The sequence below is a fragment of the Tenrec ecaudatus genome, chromosome 5 (assembly GCF_050624435.1).
Source record: "Tenrec ecaudatus isolate mTenEca1 chromosome 5, mTenEca1.hap1, whole genome shotgun sequence".
Lineage (NCBI taxonomy): Eukaryota > Metazoa > Chordata > Mammalia > Afrosoricida > Tenrecidae > Tenrec > Tenrec ecaudatus.
This window is the reverse complement of record NC_134534.1, coordinates 27,419,356-27,443,726: the sequence shown is the minus strand read 5'-3', so window position 1 is coordinate 27,443,726 and position 24,371 is coordinate 27,419,356. Positions and strand designations below refer to the sequence as shown.

Genomic DNA, 24,371 nt, shown 5'->3' with positions numbered 1-24,371 from the left:
TAATAATCCACATTTTGGAAAATATCTCCAATGATTCTTCTAAAACATGTTCTAGAGATCAGATAGAAAATCCTAATAAAATGCTAATGAGTGGTGAAAGCTTCTTTTGAAACTTTTAATTCCTACAAAAATCTCTTCTATATGGATACTTACAAAAGTTGTTATGTAGTCGGGGCGCGCGCGGCCATTAAGGACGCCCTTGTCGGGGCGCGCGCTCCTACGCTGGGACGGCGTGGAAACCAGCTAGAACGACAGACAAGCATGAAGAGGCAGAGGGGCTCCTCGGAGCGGAAACGAGCGCGGATCCCGCTGGGGACAGCCGGAGTGGAGAGTGGATTTCTCATGGAAGTGTGTGTTGATTCAGTGGAGTCAGCTGTGAATGCAGAAAGAGGAGGTGCCGGTCGGATTGAATTATGCTCTGGGTTACTGGAGGGAGGAACCACGCCCAGCATGGGCGTCCTTCAAGTCGTGAAGCAATGTGTCCAGATCCCAGTGTTTGTGATGATTCGGCCACGAGGAGGGGATTTTTTATATTCAGACCGTGAGATTGAGGTGATGAAGACTGACATCCGTCTCTCCAAGCTGTACGGTGCCGATGGTGTGGTATTTGGGGCACTGACTGAAGATGGACACATTGATAAAGAACTCTGTGTGTCCCTTATGGCCATTTGCCGTCCTCTTCCAGTCACTTTCCACCGAGCCTTTGACATGGTTCGTGATCCAGTGGCAGCTCTAGAGACCCTCTTAAGCTTGGGATTTGAATGGGTGTTGACCAGTGGGTCTGACAGTTCCGCTCTAGAAGGGCTACCCATGATAAAGCGACTCATGGACCAGGCAAAAGGCAGGATTGTGATAATGCCAGGGGGTGGCATAATGGACAGAAACCTGCAAAGGATCCTTGAAGGCTCCGGTGCTACAGAGTTCCACTGTTCTGCTCGGTCTGCAAGAGACTCTGGAATGAAGTTTCGAAATGCCTGTGTTTCCATGGGAGCCTCAATTTCAAACTCAGAGTATTCTCTAAAGGTAGCAGATGTGACCAAGTCAGGACTCTGAATGCTATTGCAAGGAATAGCCTGGTGTAGCCAGGCCTCTCTGAGCAGCATGGATATTACAGGGTGAAGGTAGAAGTATTGTCTAGAGTTGACCATGACATAACTTTTGTGGCCAGGACAGTCATAGTCTTTGTTCTAAGTCTCACATGCCGCGGAGAATGCTTCAAAAGAAGAAAAATACCCTGAAACAGCTGTAGTCAGTCCCTTTGCCAGCCACCGTCTCCATGGTTCAATTCCCAGATAGGCGCCTCGTCTGCTGATGGTGACAGTTACTTGGGGAACTGGAAAAAGTTAAGAGCAACCTATGAATTCAGAGTGTAGCTTCAAGGTCAATTCAACAGTAGTATCTTGCTTTTTCATTTGTAAAATAAAACTTTCCATTCTCAAAAAAAAAACAAAAAAAAAGTTGTTATGTAGGAGAGCAATGTTTTAATTAAGATTTCACACCCAGCCTCAGTGAGTTTTGCCTCCTGAAACTCTATTGTTAATATCAGCTTAATCTGTTTACGGAGGTGCTTCTCAGCATTGACCGCACTTAGGAAATACCTGGGAGGTTGAAAATTACTGATATTTGGAATGAACAACTAGAAAAACATATAGGCATCAGGAATTTGTAAGCATTTCCACAATAATGTATGAATCTGTCTAGGTTTAAGTACCATGTCTGTAAAAGCTGACTTTTAGCCTATCACTTGTCAAAGGTTAGCCCAGTAATGCAGCATTAAAATCTGCTTTTGGAAGAGTACCATTAATTATTATCTGATTTAAAGAAGGTTAATGCTTGACACTTTGTTTAGTGTGTATTAGCCATTATATGAATCCCTGGCAGTACAATGAGAAATTCTCAACTATGTATTGAAAGTTGGCAATTGAAACTCACCAGCAACGCAAGAGAATAGGATGTGAAGTAGAGAAGCGGAACAGATGATTTCAAAGGACTTTTTTGGCATGTGTTTTTCAAGTTCTCTGTTAACTGTCTTTGTGTCATGGGTCTCTATGGTTTGTTACATAATCAATAGAAACTAGTACATATAATGGGGATGCAGGTCAGAGAACTTCGCCTTTATTTTTATTTCCTTTGTTACAGTGGTCTCATATACTTTTGTCCATTGGTGATTCACTTATTTTACTCAGCACAATGACCTCTTATCCCATGCATCGTGGGAGTCATTTCACCAATTCCCCATTATTCTCGAACACTGTGTAGTATTTAATTATGTGCTGTTTGTACCCTGCTTATTTATCCATTGTTGCCATCTTCTTGATATTATGATAGTGTTGTGATGGACATGGGTATGTGTGTGTGTGTGTGTGTGTGTGTGTGTGTGTGTATATATATATATATATATATATATATATATATATATATATATATATATGGATTTCCAAGTCTTTTCTCTTGTAGAGATTCTGATGGGTTCTAACCAAGGATCTTTTGTTTAGGAGTCAAATACTTAACCATTGTGCCTCCTATATAAAGCTCGAGTAAATCAATTCAAAACCTATAAAATAAAAGAGTAATTATTATTGACTTTCCAGTTCCCAACTAATCTACTATATTTTTTCATATTAAGAATTATTTTATTTATTTGGGGCTAACCAGTTTGTGATTACTTAGGCTTTGCGCTAATTCCTAGATTTTTTTCTTGTGTGCATTACAGTATTGGTACCCAGAGGCAAGGCAAACAGCTGCTGTTGGGTGTGCTTTTAGGAGAAATGGTTGTAATCACTGGACCAGATGGATATGAATAAAAAAACAATCTAGATAATCTTGGAGGTATAGAATCCTAAAACACTGATGATTCCCATTAGGTTCTCAAATCCCAAGCGACACAAAGTTTAAATCTAAAAGAAAATATATAATGAAGACAAATGTTTGGATTGCTCGGGAAGAGGCTAAAAGATGAAATTAATAAAATGTTATCTCATTATAGCTACTTTAAAATGCATACATTTATAAATTAAATAATCTTATTATTGAAATAGTTAACTCACACCTAGTCAGAAAATATAGTTACAAAATTGTAGAATACCTTATTATACAAAATCACTAATATGTGAAACCATTACTTCTTGATTTATTCTCCATTCAGGTCTATATACTTTAGAGAGCAGCATTTCCCATCTCTTTACAATTTCCACCCAAAATGCTGCGCTCTTTGATTAATGCTCTTTTAAAATCGTAATTTTACCATCTTGAGGGACTCAACTACAATTCTTTTTCAAATGTCCTTTGAGTATGGGGGACACAAAGAATTGTGAGAGGACAGGATCATGGAGGGCATATGAAGGAGTTTCCCGGTGAGATTCTCCTAGGAAGCCTTGGCTATCCTCAAAGAAGAAGCAAGTGCATCATGTCCTAGAAGAAAACATAATACCTAGATGTAAGCTTCCTGAGCTTTTTCTCACAGATATCATTCTTAAATGTTTTACTACTACATAATAAGCTTCTTTCATTGTCTTGTGTCCTTCGAGAAAAGCTGTGAAGATTTCCCCTGTGGATAGCTAAAAATTGTTGTCTTGTTTTTCTGAGCTGCTCTCTCTGCCTTATATTGAGCCAGCCTAGCCGATCTCCTAGGAAACCATTGTTGGAATCGGTCTCTTTTCTGAAGCAACATAACAGGACTGAGACATGTGTATTACTGAGTGAGGTTGTTGCAGCCACTCACTCATGTCAGATACATGTAGAAGCGTGGTTTCTTTGGAATAAGCCTGGGTCTGTATGAATTGGATTATCAGTAGCAACATTTTAAAAAAGGTACCTTCCTTTTGAAAACATCCATGTGTTTTTGAAACCTACAAAGGGGCTTCCAAAGGTCCATTTGAATCTTCCATTCTCTCTCTTTGGGTATTTTGTCCATTATATGAAAACCAGGATAGGTAAATCTATAAAGACAATGATTGGATTAATGGCATGTTGTGGCTATGGGAGGGGAGAATAGATGAGAATTGGGGAGCAAATAACAATGAGTACAAGAAAGAAGGAAATGTTCTAAAGTTCCTATGATCTCTTAATTCAATTTTCCATAAGCTTTTTGATAGTCCTTTACATATATGTGTAATCCTCTGTGTGTGTACCACGGGGTGTACACAACTCTTCATTTGTGCCCTACTTTGCTTTAGTTTTCTGGGGAAAGTAAATACCAATTACAGCAAAAGACAGCTGAAAGTCACAACTAAAATTTGTGGATGTATTGATTTCTAATAGAGAAACTGGATTTAAAACAGTCTCAACTTTAGAGTTCCAAGAAGTTAATATATGTATCTGTGACCATAAAAATGTACATGTAGATGTAGATATTGTAATTAAGTTACAGAATATGAAAGCTAATCCATATTATCTGTATGAAAGAAATATAATTGCTTTCATCTTTTTGTACTTTATAGTAGTATTTAAAAATTCTGCATTTTATTTTAGATTAAATCTGGAATAAAATATGTACAAAACTGTATTGAAAAACAGGTATTCAAATGCTTATAAAATGGAAAACTAAGTAGTCAAAAACTGAATGGAAATGAATCATTAGATGTAACTATAAAACCTAAAGCAATAACATTTCTAAAAGAGAGATAACACTTGGGAGTTTGGTTTGGCCAAAATTTTTTAGACATGACACCAAAATCTGATCCATAGAGGAAAATTAACTAATTAAAATTTTAAAGTTATGTTTTTGAAAGGCCATGCTTAAGCAAATAAATCTTACAAATAGACTGAGAGAAAATATTTGCAAATTATATATCAAGTTAAAGGACTGTATCAGGAATAAATAGACAACTCTCAAAATTCCATTATTTTCTAAAAATCAAAAATAGGTAAATTGTTTAAATCAACATACCCCCAAAGAAGAAATCCATTTAGAAAATAAACACATGAAAAGCGGATTCACATCATTAATCATTCATTATATCCTAATTGGATCATAATCTTCCACACCTTCTATAACAGTAAAATTAAGAACTGACTAGTCCAAGTTTTGACAAGGCAGAGATGTAGCTTAAACTCTCTAGTACTATTGATCGAAAAGCAATCATTTTGTAAAAATAGTGTGACAAATCTTTCAAATTTAAAGACAAATTAATATATGATTTAACCTTAAACACAAATTAATATATGATTCAACCATCTACCAACCTAGGCAGAATCAAGAAAATTGAAAGTACCATACATGTTCATACATTTATTAACATGGTGAGATTATAGTGAGATGCTTATGTGAAAAGATGAGGTCTTTTATGTAAAAGTGAATGATGACCATCTCCTAACATAATTATGCAACAACTGAAATTCATGACTCACTCAATTGTACACATATTTTTAACTGTCACCCACCAACATCACTCTTACTTCACAGTTTGGCACTAATTACCCTAACCATAGCAATTTTAATAGTCCCAAACTGAATAAAACAAATGTCCATGAAGTGACCAATGTATTAGCGATGTGTGATGTAGTCATACAATGAAATATGACTCAACATAAAAAGAAAGATTGATAGGGACCGCATCATGAATGTGTCTCAAACTTATAAAGCTGAATGATAGAAGTCAGACCAAAAGTGTTTATTCTGTATGTCACTATTTACAGTAAATTATAGAACATTAAAATGAATATATTTTGATAAACAAAACTCAATAATTTCGAGTGTTTACAGGAGCATGAATGAAGAGGTTGATATGGGAAGTTATAAGTGATTTCAAGGGGGCATGAGGACAAATTGATAGTGAATGTCTTCATCATTTTGATGATAGTGATGACTTCACAAACATAGAAGAGCAAGAGGTCCCCAAGAAATTCATGGGAAATTGAATTAAAATATAAAAGTAAAAACCTAAACTTGTTTTTCTCAACAAGAGCTCCAGCAACGTCAACTCTATTATAAGTAACGATACCAGCCATTTATTTCATACCCAAGGCACTTAGAGTCATGTCAATACAGTTTGCTTTTACGTCACTAAATGAAGGAACATGAGTGCTGTTTCCACAGTCTTTTTTTAATATCAGGAGACAAGAGGAAGTCAGAAGAAGTCAAATTAGAGTTTTAAGGTGGATCCCAAGTGAGTTCCCATCAGAAATTCCTGCAACATTTCCCTTGGTTGATGAGAGGAATTGTGGTATTCTCTTGGAGGAAAAGGGCTTCGATGAAGCTCTCCTGAAGCTTGTTCTCCTAGAACTGTGACTCACTTTTTTTTAAAAAGCACTCTCCTACTAGACAGATGTTACCATTGGTTGGCCTTCAGAACATCCACAGGCAACGACCTTGAGCCTACCATAGAATTGCTGCCATGTCTTTGGCTCGTCATGTGTCCACTTTGCTTTGACTGGGCCATGTCCTTCTCTTGGTGTCCATTGCCTTCATTGAGCTGTGAGCTCAGGATCACATTGGTGAGGCCATGTTTTATTTCCTGTTAGGATTCTCTGAAAAATGACTAGGCCATTCTCACTCTTCAATTGTCCTCTCCTTTGGGATCTGATGGAGTCACATGCCCTTCTGTGATGTGTTATAGATACTGATTTCTATATGTTAGTGAGCAGGATGAGTGTGGGCTGTGACTTGAACCACAACCTTACAGAAGTAGTCAAGTCACCTACTGCTTGAGTCTCATCCTTCATGTTACCGAACATATAGGAGAAAGAAGTGTCTCACTGCTAACAAAAAAGATCTCAGCTTTTGCATCTGGAATCAGTGCACTGAGAAACCACTAGACCAATTGAATGATTGTTGCCAAGACACATAAGGATCTCCCCCAAATCAGAAAGCACGTTCTGAATAAACAAAGAACTTCATCTAGAATTGACAGAAGGGGAAAAGGTATTATCTTAAAGCTATTATTGTTTTCAGGGATCAGGCCTCTTACATTATAAGAAAACTTTCTGTAGATTGAAATTCTTCTTCCAATGTATATCTGGGTTGCATTAGACAGAGGTGTCTGTTGGCAGAGATCATTTGAGTCACAACCAGATAAAGATTTTGCCAGTTATATCATAAAAAGTGGGGAGATTTAATGCCAATGCTATGCTCCATTTGTTGTTTAAATGGACATTCTACATAGATTGGGTTTTAACATCTTAACGGCCAAAGTATCAGTCCTACAACACATAAGCCCATCATCACACAAGTGTTTGACCATTTATTTGATTTTAAGGAAATCCAGCTATTCTTTATTTAACCACCACCCACGCCCATACACTTTAGCTCGGGGCTATGGACTATGGGCTATGAGGAGGGGGCTCTAGGGGATGAAGCAGAAGGCAGGGCTCTAGTTAGTGTCCCCTGGATGGATTGTGCTGGTATTCGAGGCGGTGGCAAGAGCAGAGGGAGGTGAACTTTGAGCACTCCGCCTCTTCCTTGCTCTGTTCCCACCATCACGGCTGCCACCCACCCTCTAGCCCCGACCAGCAGCCGTGGCAATGGACTGAACAAAGACAAAGGCAACCAGAAGACGGCTCTCATGAGTTATCAACATTGCGTCTCTCTGTGCAATATCCAAGTCACATCCAAGCCACAGAAGATATCATGCGTGTTAAGTGATAATATTTGTATTCATATTGTATTATACTTTGTGCTTGAAATTTCACATCGTTTTTCATTTGATCTTGTTGCATTAAGCATTTATTCTTTAATGTTTTAAATTTTGGACTATCCATTTTCCATTAATTTTTAATTAGCTTATAATTCAACAAGTATATAAATCTTTAGAATATTCTTTCATACTTATTTTTCCTCTACACTTAAATATGTTGATTTCCATTTAGTGTCTATCTTCGGATGTGATTCACATGGTTGGCAGTTCAAACCCACCAGAAACTGCATGGGAGATATACTGGGTTTTTACTCCTACAGCAGTTACAGCTTAGGAAACCCACAGTGAGTTGCTATGAGTCAGAATTGACACTAGGGCATTGAGAGAGAGGAAATACTGAAACCCTAATGAAAGCTGAGCATGATAGTGGGATAAGAGTAAAATAAAAGGAAAGAGAGGAAAGGACTAGGAGGCAAAGGGTAGTTGTGGAGGTCTAGATACAGGTATGTATATATATAATTATACTTAGTTATGATGATGAGGAAATAGATCTATATGCATATATTTATAGGTATAGTATTAAGGTAGAAGGAGGACATTGGGCCTCTACTCAAGTACTCCCTCAATGCAAGAACACTTTGTTCTATTAAGCTGGCATTCCATGATGCTCACCTTCCCAACAGTATTGCTGAAGACAAAGGGGTACATAAGCAAATGTGGTGAAGAAAGCTGATGGTGCCTGGCCATCAAAGTATATTGTTTCTGGGGTCTTAAAGGCTTGAAGGTAAACAAGAAGCCATCTATCTCAGAAGCAACAAAGCCCACATGGAGGAAGCACACCAGCCTGTGTGATCATGAGGTGTCAAAGGGATCAGGTATCAGATATCAAGGAACAAAAAAATCATATCATTGTGAATGAGGGGAAGTGCAGATTCGGGACCCAAAGCCTTTCTGTTAGCAACTGGACATCCCCTTACAGAAGGGCCATGGGGAGGAGATGAGTCAGTCAGGGTGCAATGTAGCAATGATGAAACAAACAACTTTCGTCTAGTTCCTAAATGCTTCCTCCCCTCCATTGTAATGATCCCAATTCTACCTTAAAAATCTGGCTAGGCCAGAGGATGTACACTGGTGCAGATAGGAACTGAAAGCACAGAGAATCCAGGACAGATGAAGCCCTCAGGACCAGTGATGAGAGTGGCAATACCGGGAGGGTGGAGGGAAGGAGGGGTAGAAAGGGGGAATTGAGTATAAGGATCTACATATAACCTCCTCCCTGGGGGACAGACAACAGAAAAGCGGGTGAAGGTAGATGTTGGAGAATGTAAGATATGCAAAATAATAATAATTTATTAATTATCAAGGATTCATGAAGGAAGGGGAGTTGGAGGGTGGGAGGAAAATGAGGAGCTGAAACCAAGGGCTCAAGTAAAAAGCAAATGTTTTGAGAATGATGATGTCAACAAATGTACAAATGTGTTTGACACAATGGATGTATGTATGGATTGTGAAAGCGTACAAACCCTCAATAAAATATTTTTTAATTATTGAATAAACAAGCAGATTAATGTTCAAAATATTTTTCTAGGACTAATAATAAATGCTACATGATGCAGGAGCCTGGTGCTGTAATTAGCAAAATAAAAGTGATGCTCAACGCAACCCATCATATGTTGTTTAAAATAATTATACTGGAAAAAGATGACTATGCTACTGAATTTTTCTAAAATGAAATGTGTGCAAATAACTAACATATTGTACTTCTTTAATGCATCCAATGATAGCCTTGAGAAGAATGTAATTCCAGAAAAATTTATTGTGCTCATTCAGAATCTGTATTTAGATCATAAGTGATTATGCAAAAAATAAAAACAAGGGAACACTTCATGGTTTAAAATAGGGAAATGTGTGCCTCAGATTTGTATCTTTTCACCATACTTGTTCAATCTGTAAGCTGAGTAAATAATCAGAAAAACTGTATTATATGAATAAGAGTGCAGCCTCAGGATTGAAGGAAGGCTTATTAATAATCTGAGGTATGTGATAACACCACATTACTTGCTAAATTGAGGACTTGAAGCACTTGCTGAGGAAGATCAAAGACTATAGACTGCAGTATGGATTTGACTCAATGCAAGGAAGACCAAAGTCCTTACCACTGGAGCAGTAGGTAACATCATGATAAATGGAGAAATGGTTGAAGGTGTCATGGATGTTTTTACTTGGATCCACAATCAATGCTCATGGAAGCAGCAGTCAAGAAATCAAAAGATGTGTTGTGTTGGCTAAATCTGCTGCATGAGATTTCTGTAGAGTATTGAAGAGCAAGAATGTTACTTTGAGGACTCAGGTGTGCCTGATCAAAGCCATGGCATTCTTCTTCATTGCATCATATGCAAGTGGAAGTTGGACATGACGAGGAAGACCATAGAATAGAGGCCTTCCCGTTGTGGTGCTGGAGAGGAATATGGAAAGTACCATGGGCTGCTGAAAGGATTAACCAATCTGTCTTGGTAGAAGTGTGCCAGAGTGCTCCTTAGAGGCTAGGAAAGCAAGACTTTGTCTCACATACTTTAGACATCATGTCAGGAGACTTAAAGCCATGGAGAAGGACACCATGTTTGGTAAAGTCGAGGGCAATAAATAAAATGATTGCCACAGCAACTGCATCAATGGGCACAGGCATAGCAACAAGTGTGAAGATGGCACCGGAGTGTGCATTTTTTTTTTTTACATTCAGAGATGCATAGGGTCACTATCCGTCAAAGCTGTCTAGATGACACCTAAGCACATTATCAACAATGTATGCTACAATGATATGGGAAATACTGTGATAGTTCCAACTCCATGGACTGCCCTGTTTTACCACGTCTCACCAATGTCCCATCTTTGTCAACATGCCTCCTTATTATTCTTTTAGTGCTTGTTGTAATGGGAAATATTTGAGTTTTCCTTTGATGACAGGTTTCTACCTTACATAGGTTTTGATTTTTGCAAGTTTTGCACATACATATACCACATGTTAATGCATATTATATTTTTCATAGTCTGTAACTAAAGTATAAAACTATTCATAAAAACTAACATTCAATTATTGTCAAATAACAAGTTTTCACATATCAAAAATTTGACTTAACTTAAAATAAGCTTCCCCATATCTACTGCATATTTAACAACAACTATAATTTTTATATCATAATATCTTTGATAAAAGTAAAAATCTTAGATTTAGGCATACTTTGCAAAATCAAGGTTTCAATCCACCCACTTTACAAGGTATCACATGTTAAATAAATGTAATCACTTGAACAGTTCTACATAACACCATAATATTACTTTGTACTGAATCCAAATATCAATTGAAATCCATTTCATATAAAGTATTCTTAGGACAACTTTTTCCTAAGCTGGATTTAACAAAGTTATTAGTGTGTGAATAACACAGAAATGTCAAAAATATTAAAAATCATTTTCCAGTTTCCAATACTGGCAAAATATGCATTTTGTAAAGGTTGGAAAGTTCTTGTATAATACACAATAAAGTTCAACTTTGAACAAATCAAATACTGGGTTAGTCTGAAATTTTAACCTATACTAATTATTATCAACTTTTGCCAAGGAAAATTAGTGGTTCATTACAGGCCATCAGCCATTAGTTTCAAGTTCAGAGTTTTCTGTAATTTTTGCATAACTTCCTTTTGCTAAATATATTGAAAGCTCTTAAAGCCTACGATGTGCCACATATGACCATAAAAGAAATGAAAATGCAAGAACCTCTAATGATCAAAAAGCTCATTATGTCTCTAATTTTACAGCCTCACATTACCTTTTAATTCCATTTAACATTTTCTTCTATTTCTTTGGTTTTCAAGTATGTGGTTTTATTCTTTATTCATTCTAATGTCATTTCTTTCTTTTGTTTAGTTTCTTCTCTTTTGACCCACTGTGTTAAACAATTCTTTCAGAAGATAATTTGTCATCACAGCCATAATGAATTCAATTTTCCGGAACCCAGGCCCCGCCATGGTTTAGGATATTGCAAAAGAAACCACCTGAAAGGCTAATAAGGGGCACAATATGAGAAATGTGACTGGATTATTATAGCTTTAATTAGATCAGTCAAAATCCTTGGTGAATACTCTTCGGCAAACTATTCTTTAGTACAAGAAATTGTACCCATAAAAAATGTAATGGCCTGCGTCCAAGAATATAATCCTATTACTGCTAAACATAAAAGCACAGCATTTCAAAGTGTGCAACAAAATGAATTACATTTTTCTAAAATACTTTATAATATAGCTAATGCTACACGTGCTGTTAGTCTCTGCAGTTATCTGTCCCAATATATTATTACATCTATAGAATCACTTTTTATGAATTCAGAATATTCATATCTGTACAACCAAGAAAGATAAAATATATTGGCTGTCTACAGTATTAAAATTACTTAATAATTATGATATTTAGCTTAATATATTAAACCATTTCCTATTAGTTCTGAAAACTTCTAAATTCAGAGTGATTTAAACATTAATATTTTTTACTTCTTTCCAAGAGTAAAAAAAGAATATAAATCTATTGGAAATAAACCGAATCAAAGACTCAGTGATTAAGGGAAAATGTAATTAAAATAGTTACTTCAAGTTCATTTGAAATAAGGTAGAAGCACTTGGATTTATCTCATATACTTATGTCCCAGCCCTCCAAATCTTACATTAGTAACTATTCCCATACTCATTTTTTATTTCAATAAGTGAATAATATCATTTTGTAAGACAAAATAAGGCTACCATTAATCCCCCTACATAATTTTCTCCTTTTAGTGTTTTGTGGATTTTTGTTAATATTCAACCTGCAGAATCATTTCTTCTTTAGTAAACTTGTAAAATGATATATTATTTAATTATTATACAAGAGTAAGTCAAGAGTAAAAAACTGTAGACATCTTTATTAAACAACAATACCAAATTGTGAATCTATTGTTCCTCAACATATCTTGCATCTAGATCTTTCTCTCTGAAGGAAGTACGTGCATCTATTTAATCCTTCCCTCCAAGATGAATTTCTCTTTTTAATTTACATGGTGTTATGAGAGTAGTTTTGACATCCTTGACGGACCCAGATTTTGTTCTTTTTAAATGTTCTCTGAGTGGGTGCAAAGGGAAATCTAAAAGGGCTAGGGGAGGCCGGAGAGTTCAATGCAATAAGGTTTCAGAGTGCAAGTCCCCTCTACGAATGAGCGGACACATCGTCATGATCTGAAATATTCCTCCATCCAGCTTTTCTGGGCTTTTCCCTGCCAATTCAGTTACTGATTTTCTTCAAACTTTCCCATAAGAATTCCCAAGGTTAGCAGGTGCCTTTGAGAAAATGCATCAAGACCTTCGGAATCTCAAAAGCAGTCACCACAACCTGCCCTGATCTCTCGGTCTTGAGTGGAACTGGCCCCATAGAACACCTAGGAAGGTACTGCTCTGCTTGGACTTATTGGGGGGATGCACCCTAAACAAAGAAAAGTCTGTTATTGGGAGAACTGGTTGGTAGCCCTTTACTAACTGCAGAGACATGATTAATGAAGCTTTGTTTGGAATACATTGTGGCATGTCTGAACTGGAATTGTATTATCAATATTTTATGATTTATGCTCAGAAATATAATTTTGTTTAATTATCAGCTAAATCAGGTCACGACTATTAATTTTTGTAAGTAACAGTTCAGTTATTATATTTTTTCTTCTCTACTGCTTCTATAATTTGAAGTTCGAGAAGATACAGAAGATAATAAAAAGATATAAGCAGAGCTTCAGGGTTGAGTAATAGATGTAGTGGCAACTCAGAGTAAATTGAGTCCCAGAAGGCAAAGAGAGGCAGATGAGACATGAATATACTTAAATAGTGACCTCAAGTTTTCCAAATGTTATAAAAATACCAATTCTTAAACTCTTAGTACCTTCTGGTCAAATTAGCGAAGAGCTAACATAATTAAAACACCTAAAAGCAGGCATCTACTAAAAACAAATCCAAAAATTGCTGCTGGTGAGTTGGTTTATAGTCATAGTGATTCTATGGAAAATATCTCTTCCATAGAGTCTCCAAAGCTGTAAATTTTTACAGAAGTGGACTGTTGGGGAAATTCCTACTGGAGGAATTCTGTTGAGTTCCAAGTGTTAATCTATTGGAAGACAAATCGCTCAACCCACTGCACCTTCGAAATCTTAAAAACCAGGCAAAGAATGGAAATATATGAAGGGGTACCCACAGAAAAACAGATTTTTCCCCAAAGCGATACATTTAAATATTTGAATAAAACAATCCTATCACCTTCAAAGTGCTCTCTATTATACTTAATTGCATTTGTCAAGTCTGTGATCGATTCTTGGAAACATTTTTTAAAGTCATGCTTTGATGGCTGACAGCACCTCGCACACTTTTTTCTTCACCTCTTCTATATCGTCAAATCACCAAAAAAAGCTGCACAGAATGAGGTCAGATGAGTAAGGTGTGTGGGGCAAGAGAGGCATGCTGTTTTTTGCCAAAAAGTGGCACACAGAGAGCAGGTATGAGCAGATGCATTGTCACGGTGGCAAAACCAGTCCCTTGTCTGCCACAAATCAAGCCTTTTTTGCTGCACAGTGGTCTGTTATCTTTCTAGAACCTCGAAATATAAAGCTTGATCAATGGTCTGACCCAGTGGAATTCACTCCAAATGCACTATGAGTTAACATTTTCATCTCTCCAGGAAGTTGACAGATGTCCAGAACATGGTTTGTCATACCTTTTTGAAATGAGAAAACCACTCATACACTTGTTTTTCCCACAGTGCTGTTCTTGTAACCTGTATACAACATCACAACAGTTTCTGCTGCATTTCTCTTGGTCAGGAAACAAAATTTCACAACCACACACTGTTCACTTAAATCAGCCATCACACACACACACACACACAAAAAGAGATTTGAACGAAACTGCTTTTACACAAAAGTTCTCTTTGACCACAAAGAACCTTCCCAGGTGAAGCCATTGGGTGTACTAATTCAGAATGAGTTATGAGATGCTTGCCTAGTGGTAAAAATGCATACTATGAAAGCCCCACCAAGCAGACCTTTCTTTGGTTTTATTTGGGTACCCTGTTGTTTTATGTGTATCAGAATACAAATAAGTCTGGACTTCTCATCAGAAATAATGAAAGCCAAAACGATCCCCCTGAAGTGGTTAAAAAAATATTTTAAAAATGATATAGAGAATCATAAATTGTGTTATTTTAGAATACCATAGCTAAAAAAAGAATACTATAACTGATATAAAATATTATTAAAATTGAAAGCAAAATAATGACATTTTTAGGTATAGAAAAATTGAGAGAATTTACTGACAGAGATATGCGATCTGAAAATGCTAAAGAAATCCCTTCTGATTGAGTATAAAAATGCTACATGCATCTCTTCTGCAGCTTCTTCTGGAAGACAGTGATGTTAAAATACATATGCATGTGTGTATAAAGCTATACATTTCAAAATATACGATGTAGAAATTATCTAAACAAACATAACATGTGTTTCTCCTTTGTAAACTTCCTTAAAAGATAAGTATTTTCAAAAGCACATTGTTTGGAATCCTGATTGAAAAGCACTGTCATTTATAACACTTCAAAGAAATTTAAAATATATGCATTGAGAAAAATGTGTAAAAGCACTGTATATTAAAAATTGCCATATATACAGGAAAAAAAATCAAATCAGACCTAAATGAGTGGTATGTTTTGCTTACCCATCCCTCCACCACTACCCAACCACCCCCGAAAAGGGAAAAAACCCACCTCGCTGGCACTGAGTCAATTCTGCCTCACGGCTACCCAATAAAGGAGGGTAGAAGAAACCATCAGGGTTTGAGACTGTAGTTTATTGCAGCAGGATCCGCTGGTGGTTTTGAACTCAATGAGTAAGCACCGTACCACGAGGCCCCCTTCAATAATCTATTACAATAAAGATGTCAATGCTCCTCAAACTAATGTACTGGTTTATTATACGCTCTATTAACATTTTGATAGGATTTTGTAGACAGAGATATGATGACTCTACATTTATATAGGAAGGCAGAAGAGCTAGAATAATGAGTAATTCTGGGGACAAAAGAGTGGGAGGAATCACTGGGTGAGTAATCATAACAAAAAGTTATTAACCACACAGTGTATAATTACAACGACCAAAGCAAATTATTCTGGTAGAAAAACAGACATGCCACGTAGATCAATAGAACGGAATAAAGGATTAAGAAGCTGAGATGTAGTTGCTAGGGTAGGAGGTCGGTGAGGCCAAAGGCTCACTGTAAAACAAATACCGAAGGCTGCTTTCATTCTTGCCAGTGTGTGTGTGTGTGTGTGTGTGTGTGTGTGAAAGTGATAATCATATTTTGATTTTTTTTTCAGTTAGCGCCGTAGTTACATAATATTGTGTCAAATTGAAGATACATGAAAGTATAGTGTTGGAGTTTTGTCTGTCAGTCAGGTCGCAGCCTGATGGCCTTATTTGGAGGTGTGACAGAGACTCTCTGGAGGCCAGGTCTCTCTCTCTCTCTCTCTCTCTCTCTCTCTCTCTCTCTCTGCTCCCCACTCCTACCACCCCCCTCCCCTACCTCTTGCCTTCACCTTACTGCTGTTGGAGACCAGCAATGCTTCCACTGCCCGTTGGAGCCACGTGACTTTGCACCCACAGGCCTGTGATCTTCCTGTATTCTGATTCATAGTACGTGGCTATGTGCGTCCACAGAGAGACTGTAACCGGACTTATGGACTTGAGATGGACTGGGTTGGGATCTTTTCCTGATATATTATTACTTCTTGATATAAAGCTGTTTCTTACACATATTTTGTGGTGTCTAGATTTGTTTCTCTAGTCAACAGAGTTAGTGAAAACAGGTAGGAAGAGAGGTCTTTTTTAACTGAAGGAGTCTGAAGTAAACTTCGAAAGTGGTAGATCCTCTATCCATCAGTGACTCCATGTGGTCAGTTATTGCCCAAATGTACAGTCTGAGCAAGTGTCTACACAGGATAACATTAATTAGTAACATAGTACTTTCTAGAGAAATCACTTAAATTATACAGCATAGACTCTTTAACGTGCCTTTAAACCAGCTTTATTTTTATCCAGGGAGGCATTGTAGAAAATTATTGTCTTTATTTTGCAGATATACATATGCAGTCACCCATTATTTTCAAGGCCTTAAGTGCTTATTCAGGAAAGACTAGAACACATAAAAACCATGGAAACTCAATTAAGACTTCTACTGTCTAATATATACTGTACAAAGTTCTTTACTAATGTCTAATGTAAGGGAGATTAATTTGCAAGAGAAACTCAGCAACTTCAGGGGGAAAAAATGACCGAAATGCTAACAAATACTCCAAATGTTCAAGAAAGTTGATGAGCGTGTTGGTTTTGACTAAATTCTACCCTCAGAGAGGGATAGAAAATGCTCAACCTAAAAACTTGTTCTTGCTGTGAAACAAAGCTTCAGAGAATATGGATTTATTTTCTCATAGTTCCAAGGGCTAACAATTCCCATCAGGGTCTGGACTTTGTCCATCTGTTCCTTGTTAGTGACCACAGGTATTATTTGGTTTGTAAATGATGTTCATGTCTCTAACTGCTACTGAGTCTATTATAACTCGGAAGGATCCCATGACATATGCCTTTCCCCAAGTAAGTGTCACTGTTTCTAGATTGGTCTTTTTTTTTTTTAACTCAGAAGATTTTCAATTTAGGATCCACCCTTCTTTGGTATGTTTCATAAACATAACAAAAGCTTATCTCCCAGAAGGATCAGGTCCACCAGTACAAAGCCCTTAATGTCAGTACTTGTGTTTTGCTGGGCCATTCAAACATTGATGGTGACCCTACAAAAGAGGCTACAGGGTGTAGGATAGTGATCAGGTCTGAGAATGTGATTTGACTGATTGCAAATGTACTAATTAGCATTAAGAAAGCCCAAAACCACACACATTGCCATAGAATGCATGCTGATTCATAGGTTCTACTTTAGGGCAGGGTAGAGGAGTCTTGTGAGTTTCTGAGAAGTCTTTATGATATTCTAGTTATTTTTAAAATTTTATTTATTTCTAATATTCCATCGTTCTTAGATTAATCTTAGACTGACAATATTTGAAATACATAAGCCCTGAGACTTTCTGCACACCTAAAAAGAGTGGTCTCCAAAAGAAGACCTTGCTGTGCCAAGGTCAAGTGGAAGAATAAAATGTATTGAAAGAGATGTGAGATTCTCTACCCTATGGATTTGAAATTTGTAAAACTGGTCAGATGTGTAAAGAAAGAAAATAGGGGGAAATATAAACAGTTCCAATTAGTCTTATTTACCACAATATTTAATTATTGTTCATGTGTTTCTAGATTTAACATCAATATTTTTAAAAGAAACAAATTCAAAAAATTATGCATCTGATTAATTGTAATTTTCTCACCTGGCATCACTCTCATGGAGATGAAAGTTGTGTTGAGAAGTCACGGAGTCCAGGGATCATTCAAGTGAACTCAAAAGCAAACCAAACCTACCTCCATCCTCACCACTGTCTGTCAGTTTGCCGGACTCCGGTGGATGGCAGGTTACTGTGATGTTGGAAGCTGTGTCACTGTTTCTTTCAAATGCCAGGAGAGTCCCCCATGGCTGCTGGTCTCAACCGAGATTCCAGACTAAGAACAGGCTACAAAGGAGGAATAGGCTGGCCAGTTCGAAGACGTAATCACGAAAGCCTGTGAATATCGGCAGCACATTGTCAGATATTGTGCCAGAATTTTACAAGCCCTTCAGGTTATAAAACACTCAAATTATGACTAAGGATGAGTTGCTTTCTCAAAATAGACTTCACCTTAATGGTGTGGATGGAGTTAGGCTTCCAGGACCTTCCTTTGCTGCTGGAGCAGACCTCAAAATAAGAAGTATGAATCTAGCAAAACGGGAAGCCATGGAAAATGAAACAGAGCCAACAAAGATTGATGTTCTAAAGATTAGTGAGCCCAAATGGACTGGTATCAACCTTTTTTCATTAGAAAGTCATATGGTTTAGTTTGGTGGGAATGCAAATGCAAGAAAAATCCAGTCAATGGAGCTGCTTTTCTAATTGTGTCACTGACTGTTAAAGTTAGAGATAAAGAAAAGTTTTGTTGAAGGTCATTCAGCGATGATTGGCACCGAATGCTGGCAGGAAGCGGCCTGAGATTCAAGCCACCAACAGAATACATGCGCAGATGGATATCATTGCTGATGTCAGATGGATCTCGACTCCCAGCAGAGAACACCAGAAAGTTGTTACTTGTATTTTATTGTTTATGAAAAAGCATTCAACTGTGCAGATTGTAACTAATAAGTGATAGCATTGGGAAAAATAGAAATTTTTATTGTGCTCATGTGGAGTACGTGGATCAAAAGACAGTGGTGCAAACAGAACAAGGGGATATTTCATGATTTAAAATAGGAAAACTGTGGGTCAGTGTTGAATTCTATTGCCATACTTTTCAATTTATAGACTGAGCAATTAATTAGACAGCTGGGGTCTATGAAGAAAAAAAAATGTAGCATCAGGATTGGAGGAATATACAGATGGCACAATCTTGCTTCCTGAAATTGTGGAGGACTTAAAATATTTCCTGGGAATGTCAAAGATTTCAGCCTTCAGCGTGGATTACCACTCAATGTAAAAAAGCCCAAATTCCTTACAAGTGTACCAATAGGTAACATGAAGATAAACAGAAAAGGTCAATGTCGTCGATGATTGCATCTTGCTTGCATCCACAGCCGATGCTCATGGAAGCAGCAGTGAAGAGTAAATCTGGGTAGATCTGTGGCACAAGTCTCTTGTTGGAGAGCAATATATCAATTTCAGACTAAGGTGCATGTCACCAAAGCCAGGGTATTTTCAATGACTTCATTTGCATGTGAAATTTGGAAACGGAATTCGGAAGACTGAGGAAGAATTCAATGAGATTGAACTACCAATACTGTGGTCAGCAGTCCAGTGCTTAACCCGTAGTGTGACCAGGTTTTGAAGCGACAGTTCAAGTAAATGTATCCTTCATAATATATATATATATAATATATTTGAAATGTATATCCTCAAGATTACCATACCCTCATCATGTGTTCTCTATATTTCTGATTCTCTAAACTTTCTCATATTCCTCTTCCATTCCATCCCACACCCAACTATGTTAGAGTGTCATATGAAAATTTTTCACCACCCTCAACAATGTTTTATACCTGTCGGCTCTTCTGTTGTCCTGAATCTGTGGTCCACGCTAGCTTACCTTAAATAAATCTTGCTATCGACTTTTTAAAAAAAATTAAAACAATAATTTTATTGGGGGCTCATACAACTCATCACAATCCATCCATCCATTGTGTTAAGCACACTTGTACATTCATTGCCCTCATCATTCTCAACACATTTGCTTTCCACTTGGGCTCTTGGAATCAGGTCCTCATTTTTCATTTCCCCCCTCCCTCCCCTCTCCCCCTTCCCTCAGGAACCCTTGATAATTTATAAATTATTATATATTTTTTACATTTTATTAGGGACTCATACAACTCTTACCACAATCCATACATATACATACATCAATTGTATAAAGCACATCCATACATTCCCTGCCCCAATCATTCTCAAAGCATTTGCTCTCCACTTAAGCCCTTTGCATCAGGTCCTCTTTTTTTCCCCCCTCCCTCCCTGCTTCCCCCTCCCTCTTGTGCCCTTGGTAATTTATACATCGTTATTTTTGTCATATCTTGCCCTATCCGGAGTCTCCCTTCCCCCCCTTCTCTGCCGTCCCTCTCCCAGGGAGGAGGTCACATGTGGATCCTTGTAATAAGTTCCCCCTTTCCAACCCACTCACCCTCCACTCTCCCAGCATCGCCCCTCACACCCTTGGTCCTGAAGGTATCATCCACCCTGGATTCCCTGTGCCTCCAGCCCTCATATGTACCAGTGTACAACCTCTGCCTTATCCAGCCCTGCAAGGTAGAATTCGGATCATGGTAGTTGGGGGGAGGAAGGTATCGACTTAATACAATTGACCGAATACTGGTTTGGAATTTCTCCATAAGGATTATTGCTTCCCAATAATTTGAAATGTATGCACAAATCACATTGAGAGATATATTTTAAATTGCCCTGATCACAAAAGGCACATCAGAGCCAACATCGTCTTCTGTCATTGCAAGGCACGCGGCCACACAGTCCTCTGGAGAGCTCATCATGTTCGGGAGAGGAGAGGGCAGAGAAAATGAGGAACACTCTCAAGACGAACTGATATAGTGGCTGAAACCCTGAGCTCAAAGGAGAGCAGTTGTGAGGAGGGCGTAGGACGAGGTGATACTCTTTGTTTTACATATAGGACCACTGTGAGTGGATCCCACTGGACAGCACCTGACAGCAGCTACCTGATCACTGGAGCGGTATCTCCTTGGTAAGTCCTGTGATGACAGCAGATATTCTCAGACCCTACATGGCCGCAGTCCGGGAATTACCCACCCTGAGAGTCACAATCAGTGCCTGAGCATTAGACGAATTCTGCAGTTTCTTTGGGTTTACTTTACCCAGCTAGTTCACATTCTTGAAATTTGTCCTTTTGATTTTAAAGACATTTCCCCCAATCTCTCTGAAGCCAATAGAAGATCTTATAAGTCAGATATGATTATTGAAAGCACTTCATTAACAAAATTGAGTTTTTATACTTTTTTATCAAAAATCAATTTGAACAACAACCATTCAAAGAATTTATATTAGAAAAAAATAGGATTGAAATTTGTTAGGTAAGATAAACAGAGAAAGCAACTCATTATAACTATAATGAACGTATTATCATGTACTATCATGTATTGCAAAAGCTTACTAAATAGGAACAAGGTTAGACACTCTCACAGCCAAGAGCAAAAAGGAGATGAATGAAGCAACACATAGGAAAATGTTTTCAATTGGGAAAAGTCCCAGAAACTTAATAAAAATTCATGTAAACAAAAAAGTACTATCACAAAATAGAAAATTTTTAACCAACTTTTTATACAAAAGTATACCAATGATCTTAGTTAGATAAGGAAGTACAGTGATGCAATAGGTTCCATGTTGGCCTGCTATGCAAAGGGCCAGAAGTTCAAACCTACTGGAAACTCTGTGGGAAGAAGATGAGGTTGCCTCCTCCATAATTGCGATCTCAAAAATCAAAGAAGCCATTCTGCTCTGTCCCATCAGGTCGCCATGTGCTGGAATCAAAGCAGTGGTGGTTGGCTTTGTGGTCGTCGTTATCTATTGCTGCTAGAGCAAAATAGCACAAATGGATGACTTTAAGAAGCAAACATCATTTTCTCACCAATTAGGCTATTAGAAGTATACATGTGCTGTATCAGGTTAAGGGAAAGCTTTTTTATTTCTGTCAGCCCTAGGGGAAGATCCTTGTTTGTTTTCTTTCAGCGTCTATAGGCTCAGCATTCTTTGGATATGCCCTGTATCTTGGCATCAATCTTCCCCTGGATAATTGTTTCAAAATGCAAGGGCGCTAGGTCAGAAAGATGAGCTCCAGTCACTTTTGGTGGTGGAAAGAGCCACTGATCTCTGGTCTCTTCTTTCTCCATCTTCAGATACAAGGTACCACAGATCATAGTCCACGGAAACCCCACCCCACCTGTTATCTTAGTTCAGAGCAGTGGCAGGATTTAACCCCAGTCACCTGTATTGTGTCGAGATATAAAATGTATCCATCACATGTTGCTCATTTCTGATCATACATGTTAAAATTAATATTAACATAGATAGATTTTAACAAATTTCACCCATTGTAACCAAAATTCAAAATAAATACACTGATGTACAATTTATTTTCATTCATAATTAAATTGTAGGGCAGATAAGTCCTGTTTCGTAGAGTTACCTAGGAAATGATACAATTTCTCCAGAAAGCAGCTGATTCCATTTTTTTTCAGTCAACAGCAAGTGTTTTGCCATTGCTTTACCAAGGCACATAAAGCGATAACTTGGTTTCACTATATTAGCTGCTTTAATCACATTTCCCCCAAGATGCTGATCATGCTTACTTAGCCATGTTGTGTCAGCCTCCAAACCAGGCAGGCAGCAACATGATTTACATTTCACAATGATTTCTCTCTTTAACTCTATGGTGCGTCTCATCCTTTTCCTCTTGGCGGTCTGGCTGGTATCACTTATTTACTGTGGAGCCAGAGCTATGATATTTTATGCAAACAATATGCAAAAAGAAGCACAATGAAGAAGGTTTTAATGCACGAACACAAGCACTACACATGGTCTAAGCAAGAGTCAGGCTGAGATGGAAGTGTCACCCCTCTGGGGCGAGGCGACATGTGACCGTGCCTTACTCGGCCTGCATACGTTGTTTCAAATTGGATGTTTCTGGTTCGACTGTCGAGCAAAGTTACGGATACAGAGCGGAATATTTTCAGGCTTTGCTGTTCGAGTCTTGCAAAGGTCGCGATCGGAGCCGGTACGACCCAAGGTCTTAGTTTATTTAGGAGTGAATTACTACTTGAGACTATGAAAGTAAGATGTTTACAAGACTACTAGAGTGTGAAAGCTGTTGCTTCAGTTGAATTCTGTCAGTCATGGTTTAATAATAAAATTAATATGTTCTATTCTTAATTGTTCTTGCTATGTGCCATTGAGTTGATTTCAAACTCATAGCAACCCGAAGCACAACAGAATGCTGTGCTCTCCTGGGTCCTCCCTACAATCACGATTGAGTCCATTGTTGCAGATTTTGCATCGATCTGTCATGCAGTGATTCCATTGTATGGATAGGAAATTAAGGGAATAAGTCAAAAAGTCTTGCTTCAAAATGGCAGAAATTTTTATTACGCAAAAGTATCCAAATGCTATCATTTCTCAACATATCCTCCATCTAGATCTCTGCACTTCTGAAAGGAATTTTCATCCCTATAACCCTTTTATCCCCTAATAAGAATGAGTGTGATACTGGGGGAACTTGTCTACAGATCGATGCCTACTTATCACAGTCATGTTAAAACATGTTTGAACATTTGCAAATACTTTTTTATTTTAAATTCGCTTCTTCAATATAACTGGTTTAAATGATTTTCAGTGTGCAAGAATGCCTATTTATAAAGGACTATTAATGTTTATCTTTTCTAAAATTATTATAATCAAGTATTTAACCCAAGTCCTTCCTGATCTCCTCAATTTGTAAATTCTACTCACGAGAAATTTTCATTTTTGAAGAATATTTCAAAGAAAAAATTAAAGAGAAAATATTAGAATTCACATATTTTCTATAGGCAGAGAGTTCGCTTTTTACAATTTGATTGATTATACACATTTTTTCTTCTTTTCAATGAAACGTCAATTTTTAATTTTTTTACTTTTAAATCATTTTATTGGGGGTTCATAAAAATCTTATCCAAATCCATACATGCATCCATTGTGTCAAGCACATTTGTACATTTGTTGCCATCATCATTCTCAAAACATTTGCTTCCTACTTGAGCCCTTAATATCGGCTCCCCATACACATATTTCTTATTCACGTTAATTTAAAGAGGTGACCAATATCTTGTCATATGTGTTTATCAAAGAAATCCTCTTTTGATGGAACTTATTCCCAGAATTGAGTCAAATGTTTCATAGAATTAAGACCAAAATGTCTAATACAGTATTGGTTTTGATCTATTAATTTATGTTGTTAGGAGACAATACAACAAATACACACCATAAGAATCAGGACTTTGTGGGAATTGCAACTTTATGATA

At 37.4% G+C, this 24,371-nt stretch overlaps 1 pseudogene; it reads left to right on the top strand.

Annotated features, from left to right (window-relative positions):
• Positions 1-208: 208 nt before the first annotated feature.
• LOC142448669 (copper homeostasis protein cutC homolog pseudogene) lies at positions 209-1,392 on the top strand (annotated as a pseudogene).
• Positions 1,393-24,371: the final 22,979 nt, after the last annotated feature.